This window comes from Lithobates pipiens, unplaced genomic scaffold (assembly GCF_037356315.1).
Source record: "Lithobates pipiens isolate NorthernLeopardFrog02 unplaced genomic scaffold, aLitPip1_a1.2 Scaffold_18, whole genome shotgun sequence".
Taxonomy (NCBI): Eukaryota; Metazoa; Chordata; class Amphibia; order Anura; family Ranidae; genus Lithobates; species Lithobates pipiens.
In genome coordinates, this window is record NW_027507758.1 from 232062872 (window position 1) to 232082656 (window position 19785).

General features: G+C 42.1%; 1 pseudogene; it reads right to left on the minus strand.

Annotated features, from left to right (window-relative positions):
- Positions 1 to 7262: 7262 nt before the first annotated feature.
- On the minus strand, positions 7263 to 8689 carry LOC143987709 (poly(rC)-binding protein 2 pseudogene; annotated as a pseudogene).
- Positions 8690 to 19785: the final 11096 nt, after the last annotated feature.

Genomic DNA, 19785 nt, shown 5'->3' on the forward strand with positions numbered 1-19785 from the left:
GTCGTACCCCAAAATTCTTCTGCAGACTCTTCCCCACTTTAGTCATGATCCTTTCTGATATTTGGGTTTGGGTAAGGTCCATATCCCATCATAGTCGTTCCTCTTCAATATGTCCCCCATCTCCAACATCTCTACAAAAGACATATTTGAGACCTTAAATCTTCTCCTCCAGGATCGGGAAATTTCTGGCTCTGGGCTTTCCTCGTCCTCCTTGTTGCTGTAATTAGGATGCACCTGCTGTGTCTCTGCCATGTGCTCTCCCCACTGCGCCAAAAGGCAAGGGGTAGGGAATAGACTAGAAAGAAGGTCGGGCCGGCAGAGTTTCACGCATGCACAGTGTATGTAAAACGGAACACGCATGCGTCGTACGTACGAGCTGTAAAAGGAGGAAGGAGTAGCGGAAGCGCCAATCTTTCGAACGAAGATACAATTTTAACTTGGTACATCACTGGCCTATACTGCTTCTAGATTGAGGCTTTTCTTGGGACAAGATTAGAAGAGTTTAGCCTGACATTAGGGTTTGTCTTGTGTTGTGTCTTGCAGAGAATATGGATCCCTTCAAAGACCATGAATTTATCCCCATCTTTATTGAGCTGTTCGCAGAGCTGCCTGCCTGTAGCAGGTGAACCGCCCTTTTTATAAGGACCTAGGAAAGAGGCAGGCAGCGCTGGAGAAACGACTTGCATTTGTGAAGCCGATGGTTCCCACGGTAGACATCAGCAATTTGAAGTCCAAGCATAAGACATGACATTCACCTAGCTGGTAACTTTGGAGTGACCAAAACGGTTCACCATTTGACTCTATTCTTCTGGCCAGGGATAACCGCGTATATTAGACAGTATTGTCGTACTTGTGATACTTGTCAGCTTGTGGGAAAGTGGGATGACCAGTCTAAAGCTTCTTTGTACCCCCTACCAATCATAGCTGAGCCTTTTAGCCAGATAGCCCTCTGGGATAGCCCAAAGTTCCTCTGGGAAGAGATATATCTTGACGGTGGTAGATTATGCTACTCGTTACCCGGAGGCAGTTCCTCTGACAAACATCCATGCAAAGACAGTAGTGGAGGCCCTGCTCCGGATCTTTGCCAGGGTGGGTTTCCCTCAAGAGATTATATCAGAACAAGGGACTCAGTTTACTGTGGACCCAACCCAGCAGTTGTGGAAGCTCTGTGAAATTAAGCCTATACACAGCATTCCCTACCACCCCCAGACTAACGGATTATGTGAGCGGTTTAATGGAATGCTGAAGCAAGTACTGTAGAAGTTCCTGTTCTCTTACAGAGAAGTGCCAAAGGAATCCACAGTGTTCTCCCTATCTGAGTTATTGTATATTAGATAAGTGAGGGGGCCACTAGATCTACTTAGAGCCCATTGGGAAGGAGGTGTAGGGGCTGAAGAGACCTCTGTAGTAGGGTACGTACTGTCACTTAGGGACGGGCTGAAAGAACTCACGTACCCCATAAGGGAGAACCTTCAGACTGCACAGGGGTGGCAGAAGTGGTGGTATGATCGTACCACCTGGAATTACACCTTGGCTGTAGGGCAGAAAGTTCTTGCCCTCAAGCCTACCAAGTCTGACAAATTGCAGGCCTCTTGGCAGGGACCTTACAAGGTAGTGTAGCAAATATGTGACACTATCTACCTGGTAGCTAAGTGCTCAGATGAGTCCAGCGGACCTTCCATGTGAACATGCTCAAAGCGTACCAAGAGAGGCCTGAGGAGATAGCCGCATATGTGCTCCAGAGAACCTTCCCCTGCCAGAGCTACCGGTGAAAGATGGGGACAGAGCAGGTGTAGAGACAGTTAGTTTAGATGGGCAGCTAGGGCCGGAGCAGCAGGACCAGGCTAGGCTGGTCCTTAGATAGCGTTAGGAAATGTTTTCCACCGAGCCTGGATACACTACTATGGAGGTGCACTGAGTGGAAAGCCCGGGACAGCCAACTATCCGGCAGGCGGTTTACCGGGTATCTGAGTCAGTGAAAGAGGGTATAAGGCAGGAGATAAAGTACATGTTCGATTTAGGCATCATCAAGCCCTCCAACAGCCTCTGGGCATCCCCAGTAGTGTTATTGCCAAAGCGGGTTGGAACTACCCGCTTCTGCATAGATTACTGCTGACTAAACTACTGTCTAATGACTGATGCCTACCCCATGCCTCGGGTCGATGAACCGTTAGACCGTTTCGCCCAAGGTAATTTCCTAACTACCCTTGACCTATGCAAATGGTACTGGCAGATTCCTCTGGACCCAGAATCTGTTCCAAAGTCAGAATTCATCAACCCCTTTGGCTTGTACCAGTCTAAGGTCATGCCGTTTGTGTCAGGAACCATGAAACAGACAGAGACAGAAGTACAATCTAATCACACATGTTTATTAATAAAAATAAAAAGATTAATAGGAAAAAGCGTAGTCAAGCAAGCCAGAGTCCAGTAGCCAGATCGGGTAGTCAGCCAGTCCAAAGTTCATAAACCAGATCGGGTAATCAGCCAGTCCAGACGTCAGGGATCCACGGAGAGCAACTGCAAGCAGGATGGAAGCCAGGAGGGATGTTAGCAAGCCAGTCTTGAAACAACAGCAGGAGATGGTTCCTAGTGATATGACCAAATGTGAAGGCAAAGGAGAAATGAGCTGGAAGACTTTATATAGGCAGGCCAGATGAGCATCATCGGGAACAGCTGGTAACTGAAGAGAGAGAAGAGAGCTGGCAATTAGCCGACAGCTGAGTGGCTAGCCCAGAGGAGGAAGGGCTAAGCCAGCCCTGACAGTTTGGGATGAAAAATGCTAATTTTGGAATGAAAAATGGTAGATTTAGTCCTCGATGGCCTTAAGGATTATGCCTGTACATACCTGAATGACATTGCGATCTACAGCGATACCTGGGAGCAACATCTACTCCACCTGGGTACTGTGTTAGACTGCATCAGGACTGTGGGACTAACATTAAAGCCAGAGAAATATAGCATAGGGATGTCAGAGGTTTAGTACCTCAGGCATTGGGTGGGCTGTGGGTAACAGTGTCCTGAACCAACATGTAGAGACTGTTGCCAACTGGCCCACCTCCTGGACAAAAACCTAGGTCTTGACATTCCTAGGCACTGCAGGGTACTATAGGAGGTTTTTTCCCAACAATAGCACGATAGCTAAACCCCTGACTGACTTGACCAAAAAGAATCATCCCCGCCAAGTCCTGTGGTTCCCAGAGTTTGAAAATGATTTGCGGCGCCTTTTGTCTATATACAGATGCTTCTACTTTTGGGATGGGAGCAGTGCTAAGCCAAGTGGAAGCCGATGGCAGTGAGCACCCTGTTGCCTAAATCAGTCGTAAGCTACTACCCGGGAGGTGGGGTATGCAGCCGTAGAAAAAGAATGTTTGGCGCTGGTGTGGGCCTTAAAAAAACTTCAGCCATATCTCTATGGACGATCCTTCACGGTGCTCCCTGACCACAACCTTTTGATCAAATCGAGTATCCGGGGACAACGGATGCTTATTGAGCTACCTTGCCCTGCAGCCCTACAAATTTACTGTGCAGTACTGGCCTGGCCAACAAAACGGCAATGCAGATGGACTTTGCAGGCAAACTGAACTCTGTTTGTACTTTAGCTCCTGGATATCTCCAAGCTGACCCATATTGGATATAGCCAGGTCTGCCGGACTATGGAACAGGGGGGTAGTATTGTCACAGACTTTGGGCTGCATAAGTTAGTCCTATGGGGGAGCCGGACTGTCTAAGGTGGTCATTGTTATGATAATAGGATTAGCTCTACTGTCTAAGGTGACCATTGTCTGAAATAATGGCAGTAGCCCTTATCTGATGATTTTCTGTATAAATTGTGTGTTTCTCAAATAAAGCAGTTCTATTACTGGTATACTCCAAGACTGGTGTTGTCTGTTTTTTGGGGTGACTATAGCCAGATCCAATGGTCTTGTGTTCCAGGACCAGGGAAGCAGCTTCTTGACAGAAATACCCAACAGGGTGTCTGGAGCCCATCACACATGCTCTTTCTCAGCCCACGCAATGGTGTTTATTTACTAAAGGCAAATTCACTGTACACTACAAGTGCACTTGGAAGTGCAGTCGCTGTAGGTCTGAGGGGGGCATGCAAGGAAAATAAAAAAACAGCATTTTTGCTTGCACATGATTGGATGATAGAAATCAGCAGAGCTTCCCCTCATTTCAGATCTTCCCCTCAGATATACAGCATCTGCATTTCCAAGTGCACTTGCAGTGCACTTGTAGTGCACAGTGGGCTTGCCTTTGGTAAATCAACCCCAATGGCACCACTTCAAACTCACTGCAGGACTTGTCCTGGTATAAATCCTACTTCCACCTTACCGTCGTCACCCTCCTTCTACTCCTAACTTCAGTGGATATCGCCCCAAACCATAGCCCTCCACAAGATAAATTTCACACCCTGAAATGGCAGTCTCCCTTCTCTGGCAGCAGCCGTAACCCTCTTATTTCAAGTACCCTGCATCCATGAGCCAGCCCCCCCCCCCCCCCATTATAAGTGCCCTCTGGAATGCCACTCGGTCTCTAAGAAACTTGCCTCTGTCAATGGCCTTTTCTTCTCCAGCTTCCTCAATCTACATGCCATTACTGAAACCTGGCTCCAGGAATCTGACACTGCCTCTCCAGGCGCCCTCCCCATGGTAGCCTTCTCTGGACTCACTCACCAAGACCCAGTAGACAAAAATGAGGCTGAGTTGGACTTCTTCTTTCCTCACAAAGCATTTTTCAGATTCTTCCTACATCTTCCTCTCTGTCCCTTTGATCTTTTCAAGTGTATTGTATTCATCCTTTTTCACTTGTTTGTCTGAGGATTGCAGTCATTTACCGGTCTCCCAGCCCAGTGTCACACTTTCTTGATGACGTCTCTGTTTGGCTACCCTACTTTCTCTTCTCTGAGGTACCTGGCATCATCCTCAGTGATATTAAGATTCCAGTCAATGTTAACACCTCAGCCACTTCTCAGCTTCTCCTCTTTTAACCTAACACAATGGATGCAAAACGCATCAAACAAACATGTTCAGTATTAACATCTACACTTTAGAAACATCTACACTTTAGAAACAATAAGCAGCACCACGTGTCATATGTGCAGAGATCTAATGTGGATCTACACAAAGTTATACTTATAGAAAGGCACAGCCCCCCTCCCCCTCCAATTTAGCATGAGCCAGGTGCCCAACAGATGATAATTCCATGTCATATTGTTCATAACAAACAGGCCAAAGCGAGTTCTACTGGGGCCAACCCGGGTATGCTGAGCCATGGTTCCCAGAGCTTGTCAAACTTTGTTGTGGCTGCCCCTATGCCGGTAGATATATTTTTCTAGCTTTAAAGTGTTACCCATTTGTTCTATACACTGCGTAGGGGGGTTCTGTCGATTTCCAGTGCTGCAAAATAAGCTTCCTGGCCTGAAAAGGGACCCTAGCTATCGTCTGCTTAGGGGCCTCCTCCACTATAATATCGTCTATAATACCTACAGATATTGGGATCCTCTCTAATCTGAACCTGGAAAACCCAGTTAATAAACCCTATAACCTCCGTCCAGTAAACATGTAATTTGCATCAACTCCACAACAGATGTATCAGATAGCCGTGGTCCCGCATGTAGCGAGTACATGATGGATCATCGCGCACTCCCATTCTAAACAACTTAGCAGGGGTATAATGAATCCGCAGGAGTATATACAATTGGGACAGGCACTGGGCAACATTTATGGAAAACTGTGAAAACCCCAATAGTGCCTCCTCCTATTGTTCCTCTTCAAAGGGCCCAACATCCCGCTCCCATTGTGATAACACTTTTTGGGTAGAATCTGGTAAGGACAGATTGAGTAGCATAGCGTAACTGCAGGATATGAAGCCCTTATAAGACAACACCTCAGACATGTAATTAAAAATGGAAGTAGTGCTTTGTACCCATTTATCTACGTCTTTTTGGGCAATTATCGCATGCTGGAGTTGGAAGTAATAGAACTACATGGACATGGGGAGCTGAAATTCCGGCTGAAGAGCAGCAAAGGCATGCAGCTCTCCATTACGGAATATTTGATTCAAGTAATTAACCCCATATCGTTGTCATTTTTGACTATATTGCAATTTCAGTGTACCAGTCATTGTGTCATATAGGACTGAACTTAGTAAACCCAGTGACCTGTTGTAGTGTTCTGACTTTATTCCAGATTGTTTGCATTAGGTTATACGTAGGGTATCATTTGTTTGATTTACCAAACTGCAATGCTTCCAATCCCTCTTCAACCCATGTCCCAATCGTAAATTTAAGGAGTTCAGTAGTTGTCTGCTAAACAAACTTACTACACCACTCTGTTCAAATCCCTCTCATCCAATCCTCATCTACTCTTTTCTACCCTTAACACCTTACTTCACCCTCGACTGTCTTCACCCCCCAACTTACTTACTGCCCAATAGAGTGCCAGTCATTTCAAAAACAAAATCAAAACAATTTGTTATTAAATATCCAGCGTTCAGCCTTCTCCTTCAACCAAAATACCAGGTCCAAAACCACACAATACTTCAACCCTGTTACCACTGTTAACCCACATGTTCAACTTTTCTCTCTTCTCCGGCACTTTTCCCTCCCTGCTTTAACATGAAACTGGTTAACACCATACTTAAAAAAACCCTCACTGAAACCCACCTGTATGAATACATTTAGACCCATCTCCCTTCTTTCATTTATCTCCTTGAACGCCTTGTCCCCACCTTTATGAGTTACATAGTTACATAGTAGGTAAGGTTGAAAAAAGACACAAGTCCATCAAGCCCAACCTATGTGTGTGATTATATGTCAGTATTACATTGTATATGTATGTTGCGGTCATTCAGGTGCTTATCTAATAGTTTTTTGTAACTATCGATGCTCCCCACTGAAACCACCCCCTGTGGAAGGGAATTTTAATTTTGTTGAGTGGCCACGTGTCTTATTAAACTCCCTTCTGGTGAAAAATGTTATCTCTATTTTAGGGTCACTAGTATGGCATTTATAATTTGAAATCATATCCCCTCTCAAGCATGTCTTCTCCAGAGAGAATAAGTTCAGTGCTTGCAACCTTTCTTCATAACTAATATCTTCCAGTCCCTTTGTTAGCTTTGTTGCCCTTCTCTGTATCACTCCATTTCAATGTACATCCTTCCTGAGGACCGGTGCCCAGAACTGGACAGCAAACTCCTGGTGAGGCCGGACTAGAGTCTTTTAGAGTGGGAGAATTATCGCTTTATCTCTTGAGTTAATGCCCTTTTTTTTTTTTTCAGTCCGTCTTTATTTGTTTTCTGAAAAATTCCTGAGGTTATAGAACTAAATTGAAATGCCTTTAATAACCCACTCTTTACATTGTGACTTAAATAAAAAAAATTAGGTAACAGGACAAACTTTTATAAAACTAAAATCTTTATCAGCAGGTTTTAACAGCAGAAGAGGAAAACCGAAATTGAGTTAAAAATGTAATTTCAATAAAAAAAAAAAATTCATGAGTGGATGAGGAAAAAGCACAATAAAACTGAAAACTTGCAAACTAGTTAAAACCTGAAAAAAGGCTGTTTGCAGGGCTATGCAGACTGACATGAGCTAAACAGAGAAGATGCTGGAAGTTGCTTAACTGCTTCCCATGCCACCAGCTTCTGAAGAAAGCCTGACATTGATAAGGTACTGGGCCAAACTAATGCTGGCTGTGGACCCAGTAATTGTAACCTGACGATCAGTGGAACCTTCAACAGGGTTAGCAATCTTAATCTGTGCTCCAGACATCTGACGAATCTCATTTATTTTCGCTCCTTGACGTCCAATGATGCAACCAAGATCATTTGGAATGGTGAGTTTGTGGGACGTTGTCTGAGCTGAAGCATCAATACCTCCACTGAATCCGGTGTTGCCACTATGGGACATAGGGAAGTGAGATTGCTGCATTGCCAGTTGGTGTAACTTGGTCAGATCAGGCTGAGGAATGGCATACTGTCCTTGAATGGTGTAGGCCCCATGGAGATCCACAGCATCTAGGGAGACTCCCCCTATGTGGGACCTCCGCCCCTCTCACAGGTCAGTCTCACATGCGTGCCCACCTGCAAAAATAACCGGAGAACTAGAGGGTTTTGGCCGATATGGTATGGTTACCCCCTTTGGAGGAGACTCCAGCATTACTACACAGATCTGTTTGACACATGATGTATGATGGACTGAGGAATACCGGCAATAGTGATTGCACGTTCTGTGGAGTTCGGCAGCATATCCCTTGCAACCTGGACCTGTGTCCCTGTACTCTCCCTGATTTCCTTAATTTTACAACCTCCTTTGCCAATCAGTGTTCCACACTGGCTTGCAGGAACCACTATATGCAGCGTAACGGGTGGTTTGCTGGAGGCAGTGCTGTTTGTCATTGAGCTGCTGATATCCTCTTCCAGTTTATCAATTATGATTGAAAAGGCTTTGAATATGGCATTTGTTGGACCAGCTAAGGTGATAATTCTTTCTGGGCAATTGCCTTCTGAGATGTTAATACGAGCCCCACTCTCTTCATGAATCTCTTTAATAGACTCTCCTTTCTTTCCAATGATGCTACCGACTTCCTTTCCATGCATCAGGAGTCTGATTGTGAGGGTAACATTCAGGCCTCCTTCAATAACACCGGTGTCCATAGTGAAACTAGTTCTAGTTAGATCAGGGCAATAGTCAGAAGATGTAAAGGTAGTCTTTGGTCACAAGATAAGACAAGACTTCACGCTGGATGAGGTGGAGAGAGGGCAAGAGCGGGACGGAGACCGGGGAGGGAAGGGAGAAGGGGGGAGGAAAAACAAGGGAGGAATGGGGAGGAAGGAACAATCCGGAGGCAAAGGGGGCCCAGGGAGGGAGGGAAGGAGAGAGCCGGGTGGGCGAGGAATGGCGATGGCAGGAGGGGCTGGCCAATCCCCTTTTTAATGCATGCCAATTCAGTTTCCTTTGTTAGCATCATCTTGACATTGCATGCCATTGCTGACCCTATTATCTACTAGGGCCCCAGGTCCTTTTCCATCCTAGATTCCCCCAGAGGTTTCCCCCCCAAGTCATTAGATTGCATTCATATTTTTGCCACCCAAATGCATTATTTTAAAATTTTCCACATTAAACCTCATTTGCCATGTAGTTGCCATTCATTTGTTTAGATCTTCTTGCAAGGTTTCCACATCCTGCGGTGATGTTATTGCCCTGCTTAGCTTAGTATCATCCGAAAATACAGAGGTTGAACTGTTTACCCCATCCTCCAGGTCGTTTATGAACAAATTAAATAGGATTGGTCACAGCACAGAACCCTGGGGGACCCCACTTTCCACCCCTGACCATTCCGAGTTCTCCCCATTTATCACCACCCTCTGAAATTGCCCTTGTAGCCATTTTTCAATCCATGTACTCACCCTATGGTCCATGCCAATGGACCTTGCTTTGTACAGTAAATGTTTATGGGGAACTGTGTCAAATGCTTTTGCAAAATCCAGATACACCACATCTACGGGCCTTCCTTTATCTAGATGGCAGCTCACCTCCTCAAAGAAGGTTAATAGATTGGTTTTGCTAGAACAATTCTTCATGAATCCATGCTAATCACTGCTAATGATACAGTTTTCATTACTAAAATATTGTATATAATTCCTTATCATCCCCTCTAATTGCTTGCATACTATTAATGTTAGGCTAACTGGTCTGTAATTGCCAGGGATGTATTTTGGCCCTTTTTTAAATATTGGTGCTACATTGCCTTTTCTCCAATCAGCTGATACCATTCCAGTCAGTAGACTGTCAGTAAAAATTAGGAACAATGGTCTGGCAATTACTTGACCCTCAGACCCTTGGGTGCAAGCCATCTGGTCCTAGTGACTTATTAATGTTAAGTTTTCCAAGTCTATTTCTAATTCTGTCCTCTGTTAATCATGGGGTGCTTCCTGAGACATGTTATGAGGATAAATACTGCAGTTTTGGTTACTGAAGCCCCCCCGATTCCCTTGTGAAGACTGAGGAGAAGAATAAATTCAATACCTTCGCCATCTCCCTATCCTTTGTAACCAGATTTCCTTCCTCATTCTTTATGGGACCAATATAGTCTGCCCTCTCTTTTTTAGTGTTTACTTAAAGAATTTCTTTTTTTTTGCTCTCCTCCGCTATATGTCTTTGGTGTTCTATCTTAGCTGTCCTAATTGCACCCTTACATTTTTTGTTGCATTCTTTGTAGAGTCTGAATGCTGATGATGATCCCTCAGCCTTGTATTTCTTGAAGGCCTTTTACTTTGCTTTTATATGCATTGTTACATTGGAGTTAAGCCATCCGGTACTTTTGTTTGCTCTTTTAAATGTATTTCCCAATGGGATGCATGGGCTAATGCCCTTATTTAATATGCTCTTAAAGCAAACCCATCTCTCCTCCGTGTTCTTTGTTCCTAAGATTTTATCCCAATTGATATCTTCTAGTAAGGTTCATAGTTTAGGGAAGTTTTTTTTTTTTTAATTCAGTGTCTTTTTATTCCCCTTATGTTTCCTATTTGTGTGATTTGTACTGAAGCTAATTGACCTGTGATCGCTGTTTCCTAAATTGCCCCTTATTTTCACCTCTGTCATCAGGTCTGTACTGTTAGTAATCAGTAGGTCTAGTAACGCTTTGTTTCTAGTTGGTGCGTCTACCATCTGACCCATTCAATTGTCTTGCAAGACATTTAGGAACTGGCGAGCCTTAGAAAAATGAGCAGTTCCTTCCGCCCAGTCTATGTTTGGATAATTAAAATCCCCCATTATGATGACACTTTCCATCCTTGCTGCTAATCCAAATTGTGATAGGAGGTTTGTCTCCCGCTCCTCCCTCAGGTTAAGGAGCCTATAGCATACTCCCAGTATTATTTTCCCCTTAGTTTCATCCCTATGGAGCTCTACCCATAAGGATTCCACCTCCTCCCTAGCACCCTTAGTGATGTCATCTCTCAAATTAACTTGTACATTATTCTTGATATACAGGCATACCCCTCCCCCTTTTTTACCCTCTTCACCCCTGCGATAAAGGGAATACCCTTGAATGGTTGTCAGCCAATCATGAGAGCTGTTGGGTCAAGTCTCTGAAATTCCCACAAAATCAAAATCCTCCTCGATCAAAAGTATCTCTAGTTCTCCCATCTTGTCTGCCAGGCTCCTGATATTGGTGAACGTGCCACATAGTTTAGATCAGTCACATACTGTCCTCTTATTGGGTGTTCCGAGATTGCAAATAGGACATGTTACTATACTTACCTTGGGTTTATGTGCTTTAGTCAACCTACACTAATGCCCCCAGTGCTATCCTCTGGAATATGTTCCGCACTGACTATCTCTACCTCTGGACCCCCCCCCCCCCCGTCGCCTATCAGCTATCTTTACTCACAGCAGATCTGCACCCTCCTCCTTTAGGTGAAGTCCATCCCTTCTATAGTCATAAAAAGTAGGGGATTCCTGCGCTCCAAATGATGTCATGCCTTTGTAAATGGTGCAATGGTAGCTTTAATAGCACATCTAAATCAGTCAGTATTATTTAAAACAAGGAGGCAGCCATCCTCAGAGGGTGTCCATTACCTCTGTGAGCAAGGAAAGTAAAAAGAAGGGGGTTAGAGGTGCCAACTGTGATAGTCCTATTATATAATTGAGTGTTAGTGTAATGTATACACTTACTGGTTCACAGGGTGGAGATGCCCATCAGGGGTAGAGGTGTCCTGGGGTGTGCTGGAGCTGCACTGCAGGCTCCAGTGACATTCCTTTAGCCATAGGGGTGTTAAATCTGGTCACACATCACACATTTACTGAGGGACATATCAGTGGTTGCAGGAAAGAAATTTCCACCTTCTATAGCCTCACTTAGTTGTGCTCCTACCCATCAGCCTTAGTGCTTTGCTGTTGTTGGAGGAAAGAACCCATTGCGGAAAATTTGTACTGCCAATTGCCTATTATCTAGTAGCACCTATGTCCAGAATAATAGCCACATTTGCGTAAAACTTTGACCTACATAGATTGGGTTACTCCACAATCCCCCTAACATGTGGGAAATTTCAACAATCTTACAAGCCAATCATCAAAACAGACTTCTGTTTTTAAATCATCAAAACATAATGGCTATTCTAGACAATTTCTGAAAGATCAGGATACTTCCTGCCAACAAGAAAAGTCCACATTTTTGAAGAGGAGATTATGTCGGAACAAGGAGAATGATGGTATTGCAAGAGTTACTACAGCATCAGCAACATGTAAATGTATTCCTATCTGTACAAATAAAATATCTGGTATATATTCAATACCCATCATGCGGTGATGGGTATTGATTGGTCCGTAATGTAGATAAAAGGACACTTCCGGTATTGCAAGTTACGCCCTCAGATGAAGTCGGATATGACGAAACGCGTCAGAGCGCAACTATACCGGAAGTGACGAGTGCGCCTCAATCCCTGCGTTTCAGCGAGCTGAGGAAAGGCAGTATACAGCGAAAACGTTCGTTCCTCCTCGAGCGCAACTGAACCAGTGAGATAAGGCACAGTACTTTTTCAATGCTTAAACATCTTGTTTATTTGGTACGCATGTATATGTTGGTTTTTTTGTCTAATAAATAGTGTTAAACAATATCACACTATGTTTGGGCATCTCTGCTTTTTTATATGAGAAAACTGGATTCCAACAAGAGAGACATCTAGTGGCCATAAGAAGCATTGTTGATTGGCAGTTTAAAGGCTTTTTTGATCTTGGTGTTCGGTGAGTGCATCCCCAAAGGGGATCGTGTGTGCCCCACAAGTGGTGAACTTTTATGGTGGAAGCTGCAGTTTAATCACAACAAAGAACAGATAGAATAAGCACCTTCTTTTCTGGACACTGATCAAAATTCTAATGAACTCACTTTATATAAAAAAAAATTAAGAGTGTGCATGCGCTGCTATATATGAAAAAGTGGACTTCTTTTAAAAGTTGCCATTTTTTGTATATTTTTTATATTTCTGTGTTTTAAAAAAAAGCAGCAGCTGTAGAGTGGATATTCTACGTCAGTAGAGTACCACTTTAAAATCATATTTTTATTTCATATTGTTTTCTTATTTTGCATATTGGTTTCCAAAAGCGCAGAGTGGTGTACTATTTGGGCAGGCATTTATAATAATTTTATAGTACACTCTTTTATAGTGTTTTATCGTTTTCTCTCTCTGCTGCTATGGATGTCTTGCAATTTTTAAGAAATAGGAACATTGATATTCAATCGTTGTTTACCAATTTAGAGCCAATAAGTACTGAAATCAATTATAATGGAGCAATGTCTGCACTTAGTAATACATTAGAAAAACAGGTACGGACCTGGTGGGATATTTGTATCCTGGAACAGTATGCTAAAGATAAGATTATCTTAAGAAGTTTAAGGTGGGATGTAGCCCCGCAGGACGGTTTAAATGACATAGGCTCCACTCAGGAGTGGCTGGATTTTTTTAATGGTGTAGGTTTTAAACTGCAACAACTAGTTTTACAGCGTAAAAAGCGTAAAATGATAAATATTGAGAATAAAATTAAGGACTTACATGAACAATTGTACCCCATTAAGGGATCTCAAGAATTAAAAGATTTTAATGATAGAGTACAAAAGAAGTTAGAAAAAGTAGATAGGGACACACAAAAAAAGAAATTAAAGAAATACCATAGGGATTTAAATGATTTTAAGACAAATATTGTGTATGCTTGGCAACAACAGACAGATAATTCTAACCATGAAGGACTAGGTTTACCACCTCCACCTCCACGACCGTTTGACCAAGTATCTAAATTTGGAACGGCCAGGTTACAGGCACAGGTGATGAATGAAAAAATTCCAAATGGTTCATTCTTAAACCCCCCCCCCCCCCCATGTATTCTTCCACGCCCTTCAAACAAGTAAAGGGAAAAGGAAAGGGAAAAAGAGGGGTGAGTAAACAGCGACATTTGGAAAATACCCCTTGGGGAGTTCCTCAAAACTTCCCTACATACATTCATGAACAGTATGAAAATTCCCCGCACAGACCTTATAATGTCCCTGTACATAATAGGTTTCAATCTCTCCAACCATATAACAATTGCGAGTTTTTTCCCCCACAGCGTCCTTTTTTAGGAAGAGGGAGGGGGAATCACTGGAGAGGACGGGGTGCCCATCCACACAGGGGAAAACCACCATACCAACAATACACATACAATCGTCAAAAGGACATGGAAAACTCAGGGCGCCCTCTGAATTATCCCCAGAAAGAGGATCCAATACCAAACAACAGGGTGTTTCCTATGTGGAAAGATCTAAACCCAGGGGCTGCAGGGCCGGCCGCAGGATCCAACAAAAGAAGGAGAGAGTCGGAGTAGATGGTATTTTTAATTTAGCACAAGTAGTTTTATCCCATAGGGAACAAAATATTTTAAATCTAGGCCTAAAGTGTGGAATGAAAAAAACTGTTATTAAATTTAATGTATTTGTTGATGTACACAAATACATACATAAATTAAATATAAAGAAACATTTTTTAGGGAGTCAACCACGGGTGGGACTACCCGTAATTTACACTAACAAGCCAATTAATAGTGGTCTAAAAAATAAATCTCTTTTTAATCCACCTAATTTGCCTAACCACCAAATAATAGAGGTTTTTAAAGGTCTGGTTTTAAAAGATTTAGAAATTTTAAAGCCCATAAAATTACCACAATATAGGCACATTAACGAGGGTATTGAAATGTTAGAAAAACAGAAAGATATCATTATCCGCCCAGCTGACAAAGGAGGGGGTGTGGTCATTCTTAAGAAAGAATTTTATCATTGTCAGATTGTGGAGATGCTATCTGATAACCAAACGTATGCAAAACTGGAATCAGATCCAACACGGATATATCAGGATCAGTTGGAAAAATTGGTGAAATCTAAGGCAGGAATGAATGTGCTCACGAATAAGGAGGAAAGGTATCTTCTTCCTTTGAGCAACAGGATACCTACACTGTATACTTTTCCCAAAATACATAAGGACCCTAAAAATCCACCAGCCAGACCCATTGTAAACAGTATTGATTCGGTCTCATCAAGACTGGGCCAATACCTGGATACTTTTCTACAAAAAAGTGTGACAAACACGAGATCATACTTAAAGGACACAAAAAGTTTTCTAAACTCTCTACAGAAAGTAGATCTGAAAGAGAAAAGGGAGGTTTTAATGGTAACATCAGATGTGGCATCACTTTATTCAATCATACAGCATGACGATGCCCTTTTAGCACTAAACTGGGCACTTAGCAAAAGAGATGATCTTCCCCACAACCAAAAAGTTTTTTTAAGAGATGCACTAGACTTTTGTCTGGGCCATAATTATTTTTGGTATGATGGGACATTTTACTTGCAGAAAAGAGGTGTGGCAATGGGTGCAAAATTCGCACCCAGCATAGCCAATCTTTTTATGGCGGAATGGGAGGATAAAGTGATTTTTAACGACCCTCCTTCTGAATTAATTTTTTATAAAAGATTAATTGATGATGTGTTTTTGATTTGGGAGGGAAATGAAGAACAATTAAATCTTTTTATTAATAAATTAAATAACAATGACCGGAATATTAGTCTATCTTCTGAGTGGAGCGGGAAAGAGATACATTTCCTAGATGTGACAGTGTATAGAAAAAATGACCGATTGGAAACTAAGGTATTTTTTAAAAACACTGATCGAAATAGTTATTTACCCATTTCTAGTGGCCACCACCCCCAGTGGCTACGCAATATTCCAAAAGGACAAATGACTCGTGTACGAAGAAATTGTTCAGAGTTTGACAATTACATCGAGCAAGCCAATATTCTAGCAAATAGGTTTTCAGCGAAAGGATATGACCATCAGGTATTGCAGGAAACAATCAGAGATGTGGGGAATACATCTAGATCATTATGTCTAAAAGACAAAAGAGAGGAAGAATTAAGCGTACATCAAGAATTGATTGTTAAAACTAAATGTGATAAAGAATGGGGATTTATTTCTAACTTTCACTCACAATATAAAGATGGAGAAAACATCTTTAAACGCCATTGGCATGTTCTGATGCTAGATAAAAAATTGTATTCTGTATTACCTACCCGACCTCAGTTCATTTACAGAAAAGCTTCAAATTTCGGTGATAAAATTGTAAAAAAGGTCATAAACCCTCCTAAACCCCCTCCCACTTTTTGGGAGAAAAACGTTTTTTTTTCGCTTGTCGCAGATGTAAGGCTTGCCGTGAAGTAGCAAGCCCAATCAGATCTTTAGAGAATTTTTGCTCACCATCAAACAACTCTAGCTTCCCAATCAAACAATTTATTACATGCAATAGTACACACGTGGTATACGCCTTAACATGTCCCTGTGGTCTTATGTATATCAGCAGAACAAAAAGGAAATTGCGAGTAAGAATAGCCGAACATATACACAATATAAAAATTGGATACAAAGACCACAATGTGTCACTACATTTCAAGCTCAAACACAACAGAGATGCCACGGGCTTGCGTTTTTGGGGAGTAGAACAATTAAAATCACACTGGAGAGGCATAAATTTAGTACGGGAATTGTCAAAACGTGAAACTTATTGGATATATTCTGCTGATGTCCTTAGCCCTAAGGGCTTGAATATAGAACTTGACATCAATTGTTTTATAAGCGACACTTAGGGTCACACATATAGTTTGCCACTTACTTGAATTTATAGATAATTGCTTCATATGTGTGGCACTCTAGGCGATTGGGCCGATTTTGTTTTAAATTCGTGGTTAGTGGCTTGTTGGTTCTTTTAAATCATTTTTAAAGCATTAATCTTTTCTATAGAAAAATCTTTTAGAGATGTTTCATTCCACATAATGATAATTATATTTTTTCTAATTCTTAAATGGGATATTTGATCTGTCTAGTTTTTTTATTTATGTATGTATTTTTATATATATATGATTTTTTATGTATATAATTTTCCATATATGGGATTTTTAGGTGTTTTTAGGGAAACATAGTCCCGCTTAATATGTTTGTAGTCCCGTGCGTAAAAATATTTTTTTTCTATTTTTTTCTAATTTTTAATCTATATGGGTGGTTTATTTTGGACATTTTATGATTCTTCATTGTGTTTAAGCACGATCGCATCGGCCGATTACGGTTTAAGCACGATCGCTTTAGCCAATTACGTTGGATTACGTTGTGGCCCACAGCCAAGTGTGATCGGTACATGGCGATGTTTGATCGTTTTTCACATAAAACTTAGATTTAAAACGAAAATTCAGGAGTCTGTAACTATATAATATGAACGGTCGCATCGGCCGATCAGATCTAACGTATGTGTTCATAGGTATATACGATCATTTTTTAATTCTCTTTTTAATTAATATCTTTTAAATTGGTTCATAGCCATGTGATTCTGGGTATTAATTATTGTTAAACATTGCGCATACTGTTTACAAATATCTTTACGAACATCTCTGCATTTGGGGTGGGTCTGCACAGGTCACAGTTGCTCTAGATATGGATTATTTCGTGGGCAAAATTAGTGATTGGTGCAACGCCCCGCACATCATGCGGTGATGGGGATTGATTGGTCCGTAATGTAGATAAAAGGACACTTCCGGTATTGCAAGTTACGCCCTCAGATGAAGTCGGATATGACGAAACGCGTCAGAGCGCAACTATACCGGAAGTGACGAGTGCGCCTCAATCCCTGCGTTTCAGCGAGCTGAGGAAAGGCAGTATACAGCGAAAATGTTCGTTCCTCCTCGAGCGCAACTGAACCAGTGAGATAAGGCACAGTACTTTTTCAATGCTTAAACATCTTGTTTATTTGGTACGCATGTATATGTTGGTTTTTTTGTCTAATAAATAGTGTTAAACAATATCACACTTTGTTTGGGCATCTCTGCTTTTTTATATGAGAAAACTGGATTCCAACAAGAGAGACATCTAGTGGCCATAAGAAGCATTGTTGATTGGCAGTTTAAAGGCTTTTTTGATCTTGGTGTTCGGTGAGTGCATCCACAAGTGGTGAACTTTTATGGTGGAAGCTGCAGTTTAATCACAACAAAGAACGGATAGAATAAGCACCTTCTTTTCTGGACACTGATCAAAATTCTAATGAACTCACTTTATATAAAAAAAAATTAAGAGTGTGCATGCGCTGCTATATATCAAAAAGTGGACTTCTTTTAAAAGTTGCAATTTTTTGTATATTTTTTATATATATTCTAATTACCTAGGCCTTTTTCTGTTATAGAATTAGAGATTACTATGGAAGTGTTTATAACACTGGAGTAATTATGTACTGTATGTGTTTCCTATGTTTGTTTTTCAATTAATACGTATTAAAAAAAAGAAAGGCGAAAAGATGACTCATTTGAAATGGCAAACAATTAGGTTTGCCATAGATTCAGAACTGCTAAATATTGAATATCATCATAGATACGCAAAGTAAAGATTGTCCAAATACTGTAGCATTTATGCTTATGATTGTTTCTATCATGAAAGAAGACCTTTGTCCTACTCTGCTATCTCAATCGCAAAAAATAATATTTTTTTTAACATGAAATGAATAAACAAAAATTGTGCGGTAATATCTACAAAAATAGGTTGAGGTCAGTACATGTGGCTCCACTCTGTTTTCTAACAGTAAGCAAGGGCAAGAGTGATTTAAAATGAAAATGCAGCTTGGCATTCCTTTAACCACTTGCTTACTGGGCATTGAAACCCCCCTCCTGCCCAGACCAATTTTCAGCTTTCAGCGCTGGCGCACTTTGAATGACAATTGTGCGGTCATACAACACTGTACCCAAATGAAATGTTTATCATTTTTTTCCCACAAATAGAGCTTTCTTTTGGTGGTATTTAATCACAGCCGGGGTTTTTATTTTTTGCTAAACAAAAAAAAATGGAAAATGTAAAAAAAAAAATCATGTTTAACAGTTGTAATAAAATTTTGCAAACAGGTAATTTTTCTGCTTCATTGATATGTGCTGATGAGGCAGCACTGATAGGCTGTACTAGTGGGCACTGATAGGCTGCACTGATGGGCACTAAAAGGCACACTTAAGGCGGCACTAATAGGCACAGATAAGGTGGCACTGATGGGGACAGATAAGTCGGTACTGATGGGCACAGATAAGATGGCACTGATGGGCCCTGATGGGTGGCACGGATGGGCGGCACAGATGGGTGGCACTGATCGGTGACACGGATGGGTGACACTGATGGGCACTGATAGGTGGCACTTATGGGCACTGATGGGCGGTACTGATGAGCACTGGTAGGTGACACTGGGCACTGATAGGTGGCACTGATGTGCAGCACTGTTCTTCAGGCACTGATTATGGGTGCTGACAGGTGGCACTGTGGGTACTAACAGATGGCACTGTGGGCACTGACAGGTGTCACTGTGGGCACTGACAGGTGGCGCTGGTGGGCACTGTTGTCTACTACTAGGTGGCACTTGTAGGGGGCACAGGTGGGCCCTGAGGAGCTGGCGACAGCTCGCAGTGAGAGGGACTGATGTCCCTCTCACTGCTGATGCTTTTTTTTTTTTCCTCGCGCTGTCAGCGTGAGGAGAAAAAATAGCCGATTACTGGCTGTGTTGACACTAGGCCTGAGGCCTGCAGCACCTCTCCCCAGAGGCCTAGTAGTTTAAAAGCATTATTTTGGATGGTGGCCTATTGTTCCCTGCCAGCCCATCTTGCAAATCCTGTGCCATCAGACCACATCGATTTGACACAGATACCCACAGTCTCTCCTCTGATCAAGGACTCCTCATTATTCAACGTGTAA